The following is an 18586-nucleotide window of genomic DNA, read 5'->3' as shown; positions in this document are numbered from 1 at the left end:
AATGAAAGTGAGGCTAATGAGGATTAGTTGCCCTGCTTATCCTGAATTGCTATGACATCTAATTCTTTGTTATGTCTTATTATGCCCTTTTCATGCCCTGCTAGGCTGTATTGTTCCTTGTTATATTTGGTTTTATTATGCGTTAAGCTTGTTAATTTACCACTGTATTTTTAACTTCCTGTTGACCGGTTGAGATTATGTCGATGTAATTTCCACCCATGTGTCACAATGCACTTTTGTCCTGCTTATGTTTTCCTCCCTGTGGTCCCACAGCCATTTGGTCCTATGGCTCCCCAATCAATTAGTGCTCGGTTGTCTTGTATGTCTTCAGTACTCAATTTCATTGTTTTGCCACTGGCTCCAGCATATTCCAAATTCACCTTGTAGTAATCTGAGTTGGCCCTAGGGAAGCCACCAGGAATATGCCTATATGCAATCCCTACACTGAACTCCACTTTTAAAATATTCGGATCCACTATCTACTGTCCTAGCCAATGTATCCTAGCAACACGGGCGCACAAATCGTAGCTCTAAAGATTAACATATATGCCTCTACTCTCTCTACACATGACACCTAGAAACAATCCAGCATGCAGATATAGTACTTGCAGTGTGCATAAATCTACAAACCAAGCTATATTGCATTTTCCCTTTCTCCCAACTAACCTGATCCACTGCCCTTTTTTTCACAACCTCAAGAGCACCTTCAAATTGTAGTGCCGTGTGATGTAAACCTCCATAATATAATTATCACATCTCATACAAACTTTATTAGATATGGTATATACATTTTTATTCCAGGCTGTAATAGTTCGATCATTTCTGTTTCAGACTATATTATTTAAACACAATTTATTCCATTTGACACACGCTAGGCCAAGTGCACTTCACTATAATCAGTCTGCAATGAAGTTAGGGGTTTGAATACATTTTAATATAATCTCGGCCTGAAATCACCCCCATGGAAAGATTAGGGGTGAAGTACAGGGTGGTCGATACCAGAAGTTTGGCAGGTGGAGGTGTTTTCCTACCCCCAAAAATGTTTGGTATCATAGCTAAATATCTGAGGCTAGGGAATCTGCTACATTTACACCTAACAACCATCATGTAGGGGTATTTGGCTCGAAATCCAGATATCATGTCCTTGTTACCTTTAATGATAAATACATTTTTAATGTACATAATATCATCCAACCAAATGTTGAAGCAATATAAACTATTTTTTGTATTTCTTTTGAATAAAAAAAATAGTTTTATTTTTGAATGCCTGATAATGATACAGTAAACCATGGTTATTTTTTTCAATTATATTTACAAACTTTGAGATAATTCATGATATGCGCTACATTCTGTTGCATAAAGTGATTACAGAGGTTCCTAGGATTGTAATAATGATTATTTTGATGTTGGTACTAGCAAACTATCCAGACACTTTCAATTTCTCTTCACAACAATCAGTACAATGAATGCAGCTATTCAGAAAGCATATTTATTGTTTTAAACCCTATCTAATACTACACTGTATATTTGTATGAATATTGAAATGCATACTTAACTTGATAATTCTGGTAATTCTTTAAATAATACATAAATGTTATTTGTCAATTGCCATCAAGTACACATTGTGACAAATCAATTTTAAAACAATCAAGATACATATGCAACAGCAGTTATCGGTTAAAGATCAAATATTTTATAGTCAATCATACACTAAAAGAGTCTATAGAAACAAACTGGCCCTAATGGCCAGGTCAATAAATTCATATAGCCTGACTGTGCCTAGCACAGAAAAAACATTATGTACCTTGTTAAAATATCAAAGGTAAATAAAAGTCAACAAGATAAACAATACTGACGTATCTCGTGAATATCGAATGTCGGAGTCAGCAGCTGTCAAATATGTAACGCGTCTAGTAGTTTTTGGCTAGCTAGATGTGGTAAAATAGAAACCCAGTTATATCATTACAATAGACATATCTGTTGCATAAACTGGGTGTGGTTAGCTACCGTTCCACCTTTCTCCTAATTAACCTAGACTTAAACATGCAATTTATCACAGCATATTATAAAGTCCACGTTTTCACTTCTTCTACAAGCTACTAAGGCATCATAAGTGCTGTGGAAGTTTGACATGATAAAAAAAGGGCCTCACTAATGTGTTTCCTACAGTGATGTACTTTGGCCAGTCACATAAAATGCTCTCCGATATGTGTGCATTGAGGATATGCATCGGTCATTTTCAATCCCCAGCGGTGAGTACTTAAAGCTAGTGGTACATTTCCACATCTAAATGTAACCAAGAGCATTCTTGCTAACTCAGGACCATGTCAGTCCAGATACTGTTCATAACCATTGGATAATTTGAGTCCCAGTACAAACCTAATGAGCGGAATCCCTCTCCCATGGCAATAACATCCTCCTGTGTCTTCTGGGGGGGATTTCAGGTGTCATTGTTAGTCTATCCCTCCGAATGATGTTGTGTGCTTGTCCAAAGCTGTTCGCAGCCAAGTTCAATTAAGCAGTTTTTCACATGCTTGCACCAAGAGAGACACTTTTCCCCTCTGGCCCCAGTATATCCTGCAGGGTATCCCTGCACTTGCCACGGGGAGGGGGAACTCCAGACCTCTAAACGCCAACAACCGTGGAATATGCCCAAGGCCTGCTTCTTCGTGCAGCGGCATTGATGGTGTACCTCAGGGAGTTTAAGGAAAGTTTTTAAAAATCATTCTCAGTACTTTCTCAGGTTTGAGCTCTTGCAAGTCCTTATTTCTAAGTTTCATGATTTTCAGCTTAGCACACTTGGAGCTTATAGATAATCAATTACAGGCCTAAGGGCTGCCACCAATAACCCTTTTTATGGTTTAGCTGTATCTGCCTAAAAATAGCTTTCTCAGTCTGACCAAACTAATTTCCAGTGTGTGAACCTCAGGCAGAAACATTCAAAGGATGTGAACTGGTTGATTGCATTTTCCTCCATCTGAATGGTTTGCTTCATGTACTTGCTTCTTGGTGGCCCAAACACCATGCACTTTTCTTTTTTAACGATTCAGCATCAGTCCATGGTCATCAAATGTAAATGGAATTGTTTTCGTAGTACTGATGAGTCAAAGAGATATTACATTTCTGGCATACTGTAACGCTCACCTGATTCTCACGGAGGCGCAGGTGTGGCTTCGAGTGCTGATGCTTCTTCAATGGTGAAGCGCAGGACTCTGAAGATGGACAGGAAGGGCCCCTCTACTCTGGCTTCTCTGGCTCGCAGGAATATTCCCCTGTGCGTGAAAAGGGAGTATTACCTTAGGGTCTGGAAGGATGAGTTCTCCATCCTGCTTCTGATGCAGGGGCGCGTTGAAACCCAGTTACTTCACTGGATTGAGGTTTGATGGGAGTTCAAATAAGCTTGACTATTCAGGTAAGGCGCTGTAAAAGTTCTGTTGCAAGTTCAAAAGTTCAAGCTTAATAATAATGTTCATTGTCTTATTGCAGCAAGCGCTAATGCTTATGTCTTTTTCCCCTTAGGGGCCGGGGTTCGGAATTGCCGGAGATGGCGCCAACCCGAAGTGAAACGTGCAGTTCCAGTAAAGGACAGGTAAGTTCTGGATGAGCACTCGGGTAATGTCTTTGCATTCGCTCATTCAATGTCTTTGTCTTTTTTCCCCATAGGGGGCGGGGTCCGGAAAATGCCTGGAAGCGGCAAGACCCGAAATGAAATGGGAATGACCCAACAGGTAAGTCTTAGAAGGGAACTGAGCTTTCCTATTCCCTTCCTTCTCTCACCTTTTGTTCTTGTCTTTTTCTCTCTAGGCTCTGGGAAGTGGCTGTGGATCCGGATGATCGCTGTTGAAGATGGAGGCGCCCAGGAAAGGTAGTGAAATGCAGCGCTGCAGCGATCGTGGTGAAATGCTTTTAAAAATGATGTCTTCCTTTTCAGGATCGTCGGTGTGAGGTCTCCGTGGTGCAGATTTAGCAGGTAAGGTCTCGTCTCCCTTTGCAGGTGACCCAGGATGCTGACAGGCGTGGCTGAAGTCCAGATGCAGGAGCTGACACGGTGAGCATCCAGCTGCCAGGAGCAGAACAACGCGAAGCGTGAGTTGCTGATCGGGCGTGGTTTAAATAGCTTTGGAAGAAGTTCCAGGTATGTATCCTTCCACCGATCAAGTATGTATCCTTCCCCGACCCCACCCGGGTGGAAAGTAGTCCCACAGGTAAAGTAGTTCCATTCAGGCCTCAAGAGGGCCTGGATGTAGCAGCATGGTCTGCATCAGGTAAGTGCACATTACAACACTTGAACACATGTCTAGCTTTATGAGCCTGGCGCCTAAGGCACCAGGACAGGGGTCCAACATGAGCCTGGCGCCTAAGGCGCCAGGACTGCGTCCAAAGGGCCACAGCTTGGGCCCGCTGGTACTCCCCTGGGGGAAATGATGCCTGCCTCTGGGTTTGCTGGGTCGGGCCTGGCTCCTTGGAGGTAGGCATCATGACACATACATCAATACAGGGAACTTATCTATGCCAAAGGACTGTGCATCGGTGTTGGCAGGTACCAGTAACTCAATAGCTGAAATAGGCTCCCCTAGGCACCTGAATGGAATTGGGCGAGGCAACTCCTCCCTTGGCTGGGACAAAACAATACAGCGGGCAACTGCCCACACACGGCTCCACTCTAAGCATTTTTTAAGAAAGCTTTGATTAGTTTGCTAATGCAAAGCTGTGGTTAGTTATTTTATATTCATGCTTCATCTTACCTCTGGTATTAACACATCGATCATGTGTGATATTTCTACTGGACAATGAAAATCTGAGCTTTTAATTGCTTCCATCAAACTTCTTTTCTACAATAAAATATAGTACATGTAACTAATTCTCGGTTTCATTTGAACATACCATAAAAAATGCCATACGCAATACTGAAAATTTGTAGGGAGGCATCATTTGTGAGCCTAAAATAGATTTATTTAATGTTAAAGGAATAGTGCGTTCAGTAATATTATTGTCCCGAGGGTTCGGGCATGTGTTTTTAAGCATATGTTGATCGATAGTACAAACATTTCCTATGCACCGTACCGTAGTTTTTCACTTTTGTACACATGCGAAATCAGGCAGCAGGGCGCAGCCATTTTGTGATAATCTGATCTGTTGCTGCATCGCTCAAGCAGGACTGCCCTGGCGGCACTAAATAATATCCCCCGCCCCTGAGCCGGACATCACCAAACCTAGTGATATTCTCCGCCTTTCTCCATGACGTTACTGGGCAGCATAGCCAAACGTGCCCAGTCATCACCTACGCGACGTGACGCAGAACCCGGAAATCGACACGCATTGTCTCACAACGCAGCGCGTAACAATTGGAATATAAAACTGTACTTTAAAATGAAATAGCAAGACTATACAATTTTTAAAGTACAGTTATTTCATAATAAACGCTCCGAGAATATCCGGCGGTTGCAATATTCAATGAAATGGGTACTTTTTTCCTCGGTGCACAAATGTTTAACCCCAGTGTCGCGCGGTGTTCCTTTTGGGTAAAAAAAAAAAAGCGCTTTGGTCACACAGTGAATTGCAAGGCTTGTGCATCAATTTGGCGCTAGACCACCGTAATGGATATGTTGCTCCTAATCGCTGGTACTCGGCCCTAGGCGATCGTCCCAAAAAAAAAAAAAGATTCAAATACATCCAGCTATTAACGTGTATCTGTAGCTGCCGGTTGAAAAAGCCATCAGTTGGTCTCTGGAATCGATGACAATCGCAGAATGGCAGGATGTACCTGTTTGGAAAACAGACATGTGTCTCAGTAGCCGATCTTGATTACAAGTTATCATTTTACTTATTAATTCAGAATTGTGTTATTAGCACAGACGTGAAACAATGTGAACAGAGAGAAAACAACGTGGAAAGTACTCCACAATTTGCTTCGGAGGATAGTGCTATGGAGTATGCTCCGCTCTAAATGGGAGGCGGAAGCTGACACTACAATTCGAGGTGCACATAGATGGCATTTTAATGAAATATTACCATTGAACCTGGGGGAACCGAGTGGTGGTCTACATGCATCTTGATGCTGGACTGCCCATGTGCACGTTAGAAAGACCAGTACACACACGAGTACAATGTAACCCAGCAATAACGGTCAGCTAATAAGTTGACTCGTTTCGGTATAAAATCGTCGAAGGTCAAACGTACATTATATTCAGCATTTCCATTCTCTTGGCGTAATGCACACCCTTTTGTGGGATGAGCAGTTATTCAGCTATTTGGGCAACTGTATGGTAAGGCAACTGCCGAACCCCAAAGTTTCTTTCACACTGGTATCCATCTGGCCCTCCCACGATCAATGATGGTCCCACAGTAGCTCGACAAAACTGAACTGTGAAAGCACAGCGTTACATCGTATGGCAATCGTAAAAATTGTACTAGTTGAAAATAAAATTGACAAAGAGGATACATTTTAAAAGACAAATTGGATGCTTTATTTGGACACTTCAGAAAAACATTGTTGATCAAAAAAACAGATGGTAATCATTTGTACCTGGATTTGAACTGTTCCACAAGCTCTGATTTAGGTGGACAGGGCGCGTTGGCAATGTTTTGTGGCAATGTATGTGTACACGGAACAAAATCACGCGCAATTCCGTGATTATGCATCTCCAAAACATTAATAATAAGATCTTTCACAAAAATTGAATTCCATTTCCTCATACTGGCTTGACCACCCATTTTTTGCTTCTTTTTGTAAAGGCCATAGTGTAGTAAAGCATCCCAAAGTTTCCTGCAGTCCTCGATTGTTCACGGCCTACATTCTCGTTATGCGCTAATAACGCTAGTAATGTCCTATATTTCATCCCTTCAATGCCAAAATGCAATCTCTTTGGCCTGTACTTTAGGCACATATTGTGGAACACCTCCAAATCTCCCAGGTGACAGAATTCTGTGAGTTCCTTCAGATCTCTTGATAGAGTTTTATCAAACACAATCTTCTCAAGGGCTTTGTGTGTAGGTGAAGATGTAATCAACCACTTCTTCTTCCGTTCCTGCTCCGGCGACAAAGAGCCATGTTCACATTGGTGAACGTTGGAACAGTGGTGCATTAGTGACTGCCATGTTTCTAGTAGAATTTCCAAAGACCCATCACAAGTTTTGGAGTTCCACCAAAGATGGTTGCTGAAAGTCTGGGACCACTGCAAAATACTTTCAGAACCTTTTTCCCCCTGCAGCTGAGATTTTTTTATTGATGATTTAGCAACGTGCCATACATCAAATTGATGGCCAATATTTGAAAACTGCTCTCTCATTGTCTTGGCTATTGAAACGTGTTTGTCCGTGGCTATGAGGTCGATTTGCATTCCCCTCGATTGTAGATCTTTCAGTGATTTTATAAAGCCAAGTTTCTCCATGGCTACTGAGGATTTACATTCGGACACCTGCACGACCACCGAACTCACAACTTTTTTACTTTCCATGTCCTGAAAGTGGTATGAGCAGTAATTTGTTGAAAATCCGGGGCTGTCTCACTGTCCATCGCCAGCTAGCCTGAACCGTTTTTTGGAGAATGTACTTTGAATAGACAATTATTCAATTTTCCAAGCTTCACTAATGGCAGGGAATAGATATTGACGTTGATATTTGTAGTACCTCGTTTTAGAAATGAAATGGAGTCCCACAAATTGACAGAAAATGGACAACTTAATGAAACGAGAGCCACTGAAAAGTAAAGCTGCTGCACACAGTAGATTGCCAGCTGGCAGTTTCCCCCAGCATCGGTTGAGCGGACCATGAACATTTGTCAGGTAACATTTGACAGTTGGCATGTATTTTGAGGTTACTGCCTTGTGATACACGAGTCACATTCACCCATGGCTTCTCACATATTTACCCTCTCACTGAATGCACACATTTCAGCATCCTTATAATCTCCATCAAGCTGCTGTCGAATACTATGTGTTTGGCCTCCTTTATTAAACCGTCATACTGCATTAATGTGGTTTCTGACTGAACTGTGGTTGACATATCAGGCAAACTGGACATACTGTAGTCGAGATCTTTGTCTAGTTGCTCACTCAATTGTATTGATGCTTCTGTCTCTGTCATGTCAGTGTCTGTTACTTGAACGTGAATCGGAGAAATCATCAATGTCGATTGATTTTTGGGTGGCCCTTTTTTGGCAGGTGTCGATTGTGTCACGTGGTCTGCGACCAATTCAAAAGCATCTTCAATACATTCAGTTTCATCTTCATCTGGGGGAGCAGTCACATTGTAGCAATGGTCCAAAAACACTTTGCTGGCTTCGCCGGTCACATTAAATTCATTTTCTGGCCATTGGGCGAAAGCATCTCGAGTTTGAACACGCTGCGCCTCAATTAATAGTTGCTCCATTGTGAAATCAGTTTGGCAAGCAGCATCTCTCATTTGTGTCGCTGTCCGTGTCTGCATAGTTCGTACACCATCGGGCAACTAGAAGACAGGTTGGAAAAAGATGTTCAAAGTAAATCCAACATAAAATATTGGACAATTTACATTTAAAAAAGCATTTTATGAAGGCCCCAGCACAAAACACTGTTTAAAAATTAAATTACCTTATCTTTCTTGCTTTTCGTTGAAACTTTTACTGTAACGTCAGCAACAGCAAGCTGGTCCACCAACTCGGATCCACGTGCCTCCTCTATTCTATATCTGGATCTTGTATACATGCCTAGAAAAGAGTATCCATTTAAATTAAGTCATTTGTATTAGAAATCAAATTATTCCTTCGCACACATGGCTTACACAGATAAACTTGTACATCGTGTATGTCATTTAGTCAAAATATACATTTCGAATCTCATCTGATTGATGGCTAGTTTACTCGATCAAAGTTGACTGTGCGAAGCACACTCTTCGAAATGTTGCTATCAAGCAATTTGCAAAAACTGCTGGTTTCTAATATTGTCACTGTCTGATAGTATCAGATCTAGGGCAGATTTCCTTTCATTCGAGGGAACTGTCAGTACGCATACCTCTGGATCAACTACAAGGGATGATGTAATTGTAGCATAAGCTTCAGCATCTCCCTGAAACACAGTACTTGTATGGATGAAAAAATTGAAATTGAACACACACACATTGTGACGCAGACATTGGTACAAATCAAAAGCAAACCACGAATGAAACATTGTGTAAACGAATGACATGATACGTAAATATATTCAGATTATCTCAAATTCCATGCATAAAACAATTCTGGAAATGAATAGCTAAGTAAGACTACCTGATAAGCGCTCAAAGTGGTTGTTGACTCCAGGCAAGACATGGATGCTGAATCTTGTTCCTTCATTTTCAGTGCATAGTCATGGAGTTGTAAAGGGAACATTTTATTTGATTTAGAAATGCTAATCTTAAAAATTGGCATGTAAGGAGACACCGATTACGAAAACATTATGCTTATTTCAAAGGACACTATAGCATAGTTATCTGTGCCCATAAATACAATTTCTATGAGGCTTCTAACACTAAGGACAGATGTTTAGCAAAATGGTCTTTATTTAGAAAGCAATACAATCTTGTAAATATGAAAATTATAAGGGACATTTTGTTAAGACTTGATGGTCGTGTAGATGATGAAACCTCCGTCCCCAAGTACCACACGGGCAAGTATAAAATATAACTGCCCATGCAATCTTTGGGGCCACAGGTGTAGTACTGTCAGCCTGGAACCAGGAACGCCGGAAGGAAACCCCCTGACCACTGTAAGGCAAGCAATGAGGTTAGGGAAATCAAGGCAAGGCAGTGAATGGTTTAACAAGGAAAAGCCACACTTATTCTTAGCCCAATGTCAGTGGTCAGATACCCTGAGTGAAGTACTGGGCAGGGTTCTATAATGGTCGACGGCGGCAGGCAGCAGATGGTAATATGGTGGCACTCTTGATGGAAATTGACATCTGATTTTGCCAAGAACGTGAGCAAAGCACTGTGATAGGGAAATCCGTAATCAGTCCAAGATGAAGTCCGTAGTCGGAAACCAGCCGTTCACGACAATAACAAGAGATGATCCAAATGCAAGTCCAAGTGAAAAACCGAGTTTGTAGTTTGATCCAGGAAAGATCACCAAAGCAAAGGTACCGAGGTGAAGCAGAGCGGGTCCGTGAAACAGTCCGCGTCAAGGATTCCAGGAAATAGAAGCAAGGTAAGCGCTCTACAAACTTGCCGTAAGCAGCTGTGGAGCGAAGTACGAGCGTTCGCTCGAATCTTTTGAAAAACAAAGGTCATGTGAGCGCATCACGTGTTACGCTCCGTGTCACGTGAACGCGTCATGTGTTGCTTGAAGGGTGGTGCTTCCTGATCACATGATGCGTGCTCCTCGTCTCGCACAACCTATCGAGCATGTTACTTCCTGATCATGTGTCGCTTAACGCGACAGGGCCCCAAACCAAGTCGAAGACCATGAAGTGGCGTGGACAGTCTACAGGGTAACCACCACTGGAGGTAAGGGGCTTGTGTCGGAAATGAATTTCTCTTGACTCGTTTGCCATGCCGCCACGAGCTGTAGACCAACCGCCGTCGGGATTTACATGTGGACATGTGGGAAAATGGGAAAGGACTGTTGGTGGGGCGGTGTGTGACGAGGGACGTGACACATTTACACCTAAAACACCAATCCGTCCATTTAGTTACCTGTTCACTACCCCAACGGCTACAGCTAATTCCGGAATCGTGACTCACCTGAGGCGGCATGTGAACGAATCGAAACCGCATTTGGGAACAATTTGAGTCGTTCTGAGTTGATTCTTCTTTGTGTACATGTTACGCCCATCTGGCTCCCACAGGGGCGTCGATCTGAACTGGACAGCTGCGGTCTCCACCAATGTGACGCGTAGTGCCGAGATGATGTCTGGACTGGCCCACCTAGCTTCGTTAGCTTGGCCCGTAGGAATATTCTTCTGCAAATGGAGAAAGGGAATTAACCACCCGTGGAGTTGAGCGTTAACCCTCCCCCCCCCACTCCCGATGTTGTCCCCGCTTATCACCTTTGATGTCCCCCCCTATAGTCTCATCTGATGGTTTGGAAAGATGAGCTCTCCATCCTGCATTGAGCGCAGGGGCGCATAGATAACCAGTTGCTTCACTGGCTCGAAGGAATTGGTGAGTTCCAGAACAATATTGACTTTGAGATTCCCAGCAAGACGCCGTAAGTATGTAGTTCGTAAGAGTTCAAATGTCTGACTTTCACTCTTGTTTCACACCTTCCTTGCAGGTTGCAGCTTGACCCTAGCGAAGAGTTCCTTGTGGCAACCGGTATTATTCAGGTAAGGATTTGTATTATCCAACACAGTTCGATAAAATAACGTCAATATGTAACCTGTTGCTTTCTCCCTTATTCAGGCGCTGAGAGAAAGTATGAAGTCTCGGGGAATAATGCCTCCGGCGGTAAAATCAGGCAAGTCTATTGTGGTGAGGAGGTTTCCCCTTGTTTGTCCCTTTGTTTCCCCTTAGGGGCTGGGGTTCGGCAAGGATGCAGTGGAAGCTGCGCCGACCCGTGAAGAGGAATAGTATCCCCCGGTGGTAAAATCAGGTAAGTCTATGGGGGGTAACTAATATTGCCTCTGTGTATTCCCTTGGCTCACCTTGCTGTTCTCGTCTTCCCCTTAGGTGCCGGAGTGCGGCGGAAACATGCAGACGGATGCAGTGGAATGTGAAGATGCTGCGAAGGCCGGTGAGTTCAGCGCGGCGCTGCAGCAGGCGACACGCATAAAATAACTTCTTTCTTCCAGCTCGAAGGCGCGATGGATCGGGAATTCAGGTAAGGATCAAAGGTATTGCTCTTGTTCTAACCTTTTCTCCTTTTTTCTCCCTTTTTCTAGGAGCTCCAGACTTGAGGCAGACGTGGCAGAAGACTGGATGCAGACTTGCAGGCACGGTGAGCGTTACGCTGCTGGATGCAGAATAACGCGAAGCGTGTGCTGCTCTTCGGGCGTGGTTTAAATAGCCTCCAAAGTAGTCCCAGGTAAGTATTCCTCCCCAGCCCCACCAGAGTAAAAAAAAAAAAAAAAAATGTCCCTAGGTAAAGTAGTCCCTTCCAAGCCTCTTCACTTGGAGCTCTTGCAGCATGGTCTGCATCAGGTGAGTTTACAGCATGGTCTGCATCAGGTAAGTTTTAATCTATGAGCCTGGCGCCATAGGCGCCAGGACTGCACCCGAATAGCCTCTAGCAGGGGTTGTTGGGCTTACTTAGAATAACTTGATGCCTGCTTCCGGGGTTGCTGGACTTGGTCTGAATCCCCGGGGGTAGGCATCATGACAGTACATGGATGGGTTGTACATATTCAGGGTAAAGTGCAGACTGCAGAATCGATCACCCCTCTTGTCCTGCAAGACTTCTTTGACTCTACATTCAAGCTCTGCCGGTGCATATCCGCAATATCTGACCCATTCTCTTATTCGATCTATAGTCTTTGGGAATACATGCATTGTAGTGCCTTCAGATTTCTCATGGGTCTTAGAAGGGCAACCTAAAATCGCACATGCAGGCATTGTTGGAAATTCTGCACAAAAAAAAGTAAACATTATTCGAAAATTACTTTGCATAAAAACATGAGAAAGAAGGAATTATACCATACTTTCTTCTATGCAAGGTATGTTTTGGTCACCACAGCAAAACCAGTGTAGCGTGGCCGGCTGAATTATAGGATTACTTTCATAAACAATTCATTGATGTGACGAAAAACGGAACATGTTACTCGTCCCTTGAATGTACCATCGTGCATCAAAAGGAAACATGCTTATATTGCAATTCGATGACAATTGACACTGATGACAATTGATATATCGATAACATAACAAATTAAACTCAAGTCAATGGCAACGAGACAAATGAACATAACACTACTGGGTATGTTACGTTCGAAATGGATAGTAATTTAGAGATCAAGGAGATATGATTAGGTGACCTGCCCTTACCTTGACAAACAAACAGATTCAGCAAGCAGGGTAGTTAGTGGCAGGAGAACAGGGAGATGTTCACAGGTAGCACGAAGACGTGCAGATTCGCAGTGGTCACCGAAGTTCTCAGGTAGCACGTTCACGAGTTGGCTTGCAGTGCTCAAAGATGTTCTCATGATAAATATCAAGTGGTTTATAAAGAATTAGAAAAGAGCGTGTGTATGTGAATGAATGATGTGTGTATGTCGTGGTTTTATGTGGATTGCAGGGGCGCTGCCTGCTTCAGATGATCCGGCCTGGAGACACAGGGTCTGAGGAGGCCATGTGAACAATGACCCCTGGGCGCAAGATACCTTTGAAGTGTACATGGTGTTTGGCACCTTGGCCGTTCGCGCCCCTGACAGCACCCCTTGGCAGCGAACATCCACTGGTGCCAACTGCCTTTGATAATGGAGGGGGGGGGATGGATGGGCCTGAGGCGGGCAGACAAGGCCCGGAACACTGCTGAATGGAGACACTTGATTCACTGAAAAACTGAAACAACCATTGATAAAAGTTCTGTTGTGCTTTATTTTGTTTCTTAATTTTATGGCACAAATGTACTACACATTGTAAAGTTCTGGTTCCAGCACAGTGAGGGAAAATCCCCTGTATTGACCGCTGTCACTGAGGAATGTCTCTCTAATGGCACCAACGAAACAAGGAGGGTATTACTCGAGCGCGGTGTCCAAGCCTCTCATGAAGCCACCATGTGTATGAACGATAGGCCACCAGCCTGTACCACCTGTGAAAGAGAAAGATACAAACTGTTTTTAAATGACGAAGAGAAGTGTATTAAACAGTAGTTGACAATGAAAATTCTTGTATCCAATGGCATTGTTGCCAGTACAAATGCTACCTAGACACTGTACAATATTGAACGACTATTATACGACTATTAATAGAGAATTGCAAGACTAAATTGGTTTAACAATGATATATTGAAGTTACGACAATATAGGAGACAATCAAGAAATAGTAGTGGCCTAAGTGGCATCACAACTAAAGTACACTTACTCGTTACTTGGATTCCGGGGGCGAACTGTTGCGCGAATTTCGTGCATAAGCACCATCATAATCCTCAACACAGACAGTGTGGGGCAGGCTGCCCTGAAGTCTGGCAGCTCGGTAACGCATTGCGGCCATGTCTCGTCTTCTGATATGCACAACAAGCATCCGGAGTTCTCTGCCGCAGCAGTTCTACTCCTCGGTTGGCATTAGCGTGCACTGATTGCAGGTGCACCAGGTGGAAACGCCGTCCATGCGACTAGGCTCAGGCTCTTGATCTGTTGAATCGTCCTCCAACTGTCGTCCGAAGCCCCATCGTATCCGCATCTTTCTCTTTTGAGTAATTCTGCCTCAGAATACTCTGGTAGGGCTGTATTGTTGCTATTGTGGGGGAAACAAAAATAATTTATAGCAATGGTACTGGTATCTGTTTGCACAGGCTACAAGAACCCGAAGGTAGAGGACCAGAGCACAGAAACGAGGCACAGAATACTCAAAGACATTGAGAGGAATGGAAAAGAAAATCTGATGTCTGTTGCGAAGCGGTCTGTTTATACTCATTGAGGAAAGAGGCGTCCTGCCATAACCATGGTGACACGTCATTAGCTGAAGCGCAGAGAACGTTGACACGAGACGTGCTTTGGTGTTGTGAAATGGTCGGTATGCTTCTAGTGATGTGAGGCTCAGGGGCGGGGTTATGATTTAGTGCCGCCAGGGCAGTCCTGCTTGGGCGATGCAGCAACGGATCAGATTATCACAAAATGGCTGTGCCCTGCTGCCTGATTTCGCATGTGTACAAAAGTGAAAAGGTGCATAGGAAATGTTTGTACGATCGATCAACGTATGCTTAAAAACACATGCCCGAACCCTCGGGACAATGATATTTCTGAGTGCACTATTCCTTTAACTTACAAGAACAGAAATTTGTCATACTTTTTGCATTTCAAAATGTGTAAAATGTTTATAAAATCTAATTAGTGAAGCATTTTATTTCATTTTAAGACATATCTCCGGTTTTTTGATGTTTAGAAAACATTTTGGGGTAAATCTCTTTGTAGAGAACAGGTTCTTGAAGTCGGTTTATAAGGTCTGTTCTGGATCCCACCCCTGATACACCCAAGGTTTGACAAGCACTAACCAATTCCGCTTTTGATGCCTGAGAAAAAATGTTATTGAAGCATATTATACCGTATCTAGTGTAATGAGAGCTAGCATTTAATATAAAAACAATTATATTAATAAGAAAACACATGAATCATGTGAGAGTTTAAATAACTGGATTTAAATATACATGTGTCGCAAAAAAAAACAAACAAAAAAAAAAAATCGGAAGAGATTATGTTAAAGGTATTTGTATCGCGCACCGTCACCAGCAGAATTGGTCCCCAGGCGCTCTGGCGGATCTGTAAACGATAAGGGGGGGGGGGGAGGTTTAGTAAGGTGAAGAGGGAGTAGGATAGTGAGAGGAGTGGTGTTCTGTTGGCAGCTTCAACTCGGTATACACCAGATGCTGATTACCTGACCTTTAGCATGCTAACATTCACAGTATTGTTTAAGTGTGGCACTTGTTGGCCTTCACAATCCTATCTAGATGCGGCGCAGGCCAATGTTCAGAATTCTATCTAGGTGTGGGCATGCCAACATTCACAGCTCTATCTAGATGCGGCTCAGGCTGGTGTTCACAGCTCCAAGGGTGGCACATACTAACATTCAAGTTTCATCTAGGTGCGGGTATGCTATACTTCAGTCAGTCAAAATCCTATCTAGATGCGACACAGGCTAATGTTGACAATTCTATCCAAGCGTGGACATGCCAACCTTCACAATTCTATCCAAGTGTGGACATGCTAGCATTCTCAATTCTATCCAGACGCGACGCAGGCTAATGTTCACAATTCTACCTAAGTGTGGACATGCTAATATTCACAATTCTATCTAAGTGTGGACATGCTAATATTCACAATTCCATCTAGATGCTAATAAAGGAGGTAAAATAGAGTGGCAGGGGTTTTCTGGAGTAGAGCGATTGCTCTACTCCCCACCCATGCCACACTCATAGTTTTTGTTGGTGTCTGTTAGCTGCTGGCTTCCTTGGCGTAGTGAAAAATCAAAGGGTGTTTCACAACCTAGACCCCGGGATCCCATACTCAGGGAAAGGCCATAGCTATTGGATCCTGACGCTGGGGGTGGACAAGCGAGGCCAGATCACCCGGGCAGGGGGTCCTCAGGGAGTGGGGGAGAAACACCCAATGGTGAGACATGGCATGCCCCTTTTTCCACACCCATCTAACCCCTATCCCTGCTTATTGTATGGGAAACTAGAGCTCCCATAATTCCTCCCCACTTTACATTGACAACAGTACTGAGCCGAGGAAGATGAGTAATGAGGTCAGAAAGATTACTTACACTGACTTGCATCGTCTGTCCCTGCAATAAGGCGAGGCAGAGTCGGACACGTAGTCCTAACAATGTCCCAGGAGGATATAGCTCAGCGGTAATGTGTTCGCTTTGGCAGCAAGACCACATGGAGCCACAGGTTCGACCGCACTTAGGTTATTTATAACGCGCTTGATGCCCAGAGGTTTCTATCATATCAATACACACCTCCCACTTGTTAACACTCCCTCTGAGAATAAAAGGTGGTGCGCACAGGCACACTCTGAGCTAGGCTGGGTACGAGAAGGAACAACTATTTTGGGGCTGATGTGAACCAGGCTGTGAAATCTGGAAGGCCAACGGGCTGATCCGCAGTTGCATGGATCAAGAGAGAGCCAGGCGAGAAATCCACTTTTAGGAAGCCATCAGCGTTCCAAGACTGAAACCGAGTGAGCGGAAGAAAGAAACCTTCAAGTTGCCTGAAAGCAGCCTGCGACCCTCCCGGTGAACAGCAGAGTTGTGGAGGAGCAGAGAAGGCATTGGTAATGTCCTTGACGGTTGAATGAATAAAATGAAAGAAGACCAATTAACATGACCAGTGAGTTATCGAAGGCAACACAAGCCTGGTTTGTGTTAAAAGCAAAATGGATACGTTGGTGGGGGGGTGTGATTGTGTTATGTTCTCTTGTTTTGTGTTGTCTATTATGTTTGTGAATGTCAGGTCACTGCTCATGGTTAGGTTATAAAACGTGTTGGGTTTAATATGTAATTGTAGGTTACTGTTCACCGTTTTCTTTGATTCAGGTTTAAGTTATGATGTGGATTATAGCCTCATGGCCTAGTTGCATTTGCTTTGTATTCGATATGTTCTTTCTTGTTGAAAATAAGAAAAAAAAATAAGAAAAAAAAAAGTGACTGTAATCCCAAAGTTGAAGGTTGCATGTGTGCCGATAAAACACGAATAGAAACGACAATTGCTAAATTGTAAAAACAAAAGAAAGGATACAAAGTAACAGTGGTCCTGCGAGGTAAAGTCACCAATGCATAAAAGTGCGTGCGAAATAGAAATTGGAATTGGCCACCCGATCCATGCCCATGCCCTGAGCCAACATCTCACATTATGCCCTCTGCTGCTGTGCAATAGTATACATGGATTGCTCCCACACAGTATTCTGGGTGGCACACAGCCACTGCGTTGCCAGACCCCACACCTGCCGGACCCAAGGATACCTGGCCCTTGCTGCGCTGGCGCTGCAGGACTGCATTCCTCCCTCGACCAGCTGCCCCAGGAACAGGAGCCAATACTGTGGAGCGTGACCCTGCAGCCGTAACCACCACAGACGGACATACCAACACTGACTGGCCCTGTGAGGGGTCTCCCCCCCCTGCAGGTGTTCAGCATCCACAGTAAACACTAACCTGCGACAGCAATGAGGGTTCCATGTCCGATTCAGCACCAGAGGCATAGGCTTCCTCAGAGGTTTACTCAGACACCCCATGCCAAGATGGTCTGTAGCACCAATGGATTCTCATGGGCAACCACACCATGTCCTCCTCCACTGCATCCAGTGCCTCATCACCTTCACAAATAAAAAAAAACATGAATACAAATGTTAAAGCATAGGCCACACACATAGGTATTACAATGTTGTCAGCCAACACATGAACCTGCCACGTCACACATGACACAAATCCAGGCACGCACGCAGTGTCAATGGAAGGGGAGCCTGAAAGCAGACATGAATGCGTGTCAAAGGGTAAAATAACACACATACTGCATAGCACCTGCATCACACACAAGCATGTGACTGGCATAGTCCTTCCACAAACATGACTGATGCCAATACACAGCGGCACGTAGCATAGCCATGCCAGAACTGTCAACCAGCCTCAGATGGAAGTTGAATACTACTGACCATGAGCCATGTACAATGCAGGTCAGATGACATTTCATGGAATTCACCATTAGAAAACACACGTGTCACAGGGTGCAACAACGCTAGGGTGTTGTAATACATTGAGGGCAGGCACACGGAATAATGCTAGGTCACATTGACATCATGCAAGTGAATAGGCATGTTGAAGGGGATAACAGGGTTTAGAAGTGTGTGGGTGCAGTCCAGTACATGGATACACCCTCAACTATGAATAAAAATACAGATCCAGTAATGTCTGTGTCTTGGCCTGATGGCAGTGTAAGGGTAAGTGCCGTCATCATGTGTAAAGTGTTGGTAGTGGGTTGTAGGGATACAGT

At 43.8% G+C, this 18586-nt stretch overlaps 1 long non-coding RNA gene across 1 annotated transcript; it reads right to left on the bottom strand.

Annotated features, from left to right (window-relative positions):
- Nucleotides 1-1287: 1287 nt before the first annotated feature.
- On the bottom strand, nucleotides 1288-17906 carry LOC138569062 (uncharacterized). Its single transcript, XR_011303094.1, has 3 exons — nucleotides 17752-17906; nucleotides 4746-4832; nucleotides 1288-1928 (listed from the first exon to the last, which is right to left on the bottom strand). It is a non-coding gene; the product is annotated as an uncharacterized lncRNA (long non-coding RNA).
- Between the last annotated feature and the right edge of the window lie 680 nt (nucleotides 17907-18586).

Source organism: Ambystoma mexicanum, chromosome 2q, assembly GCF_040938575.1.
Source record: "Ambystoma mexicanum isolate Mex_15411 chromosome 2q, UKY_AmexF1_1, whole genome shotgun sequence".
Classification (NCBI taxonomy): Eukaryota; Metazoa; Chordata; class Amphibia; order Caudata; family Ambystomatidae; genus Ambystoma; species Ambystoma mexicanum.
The sequence above is the reverse complement of the archived record's forward strand: the minus strand, read 5'-3'. Positions and strand labels throughout refer to the sequence as shown.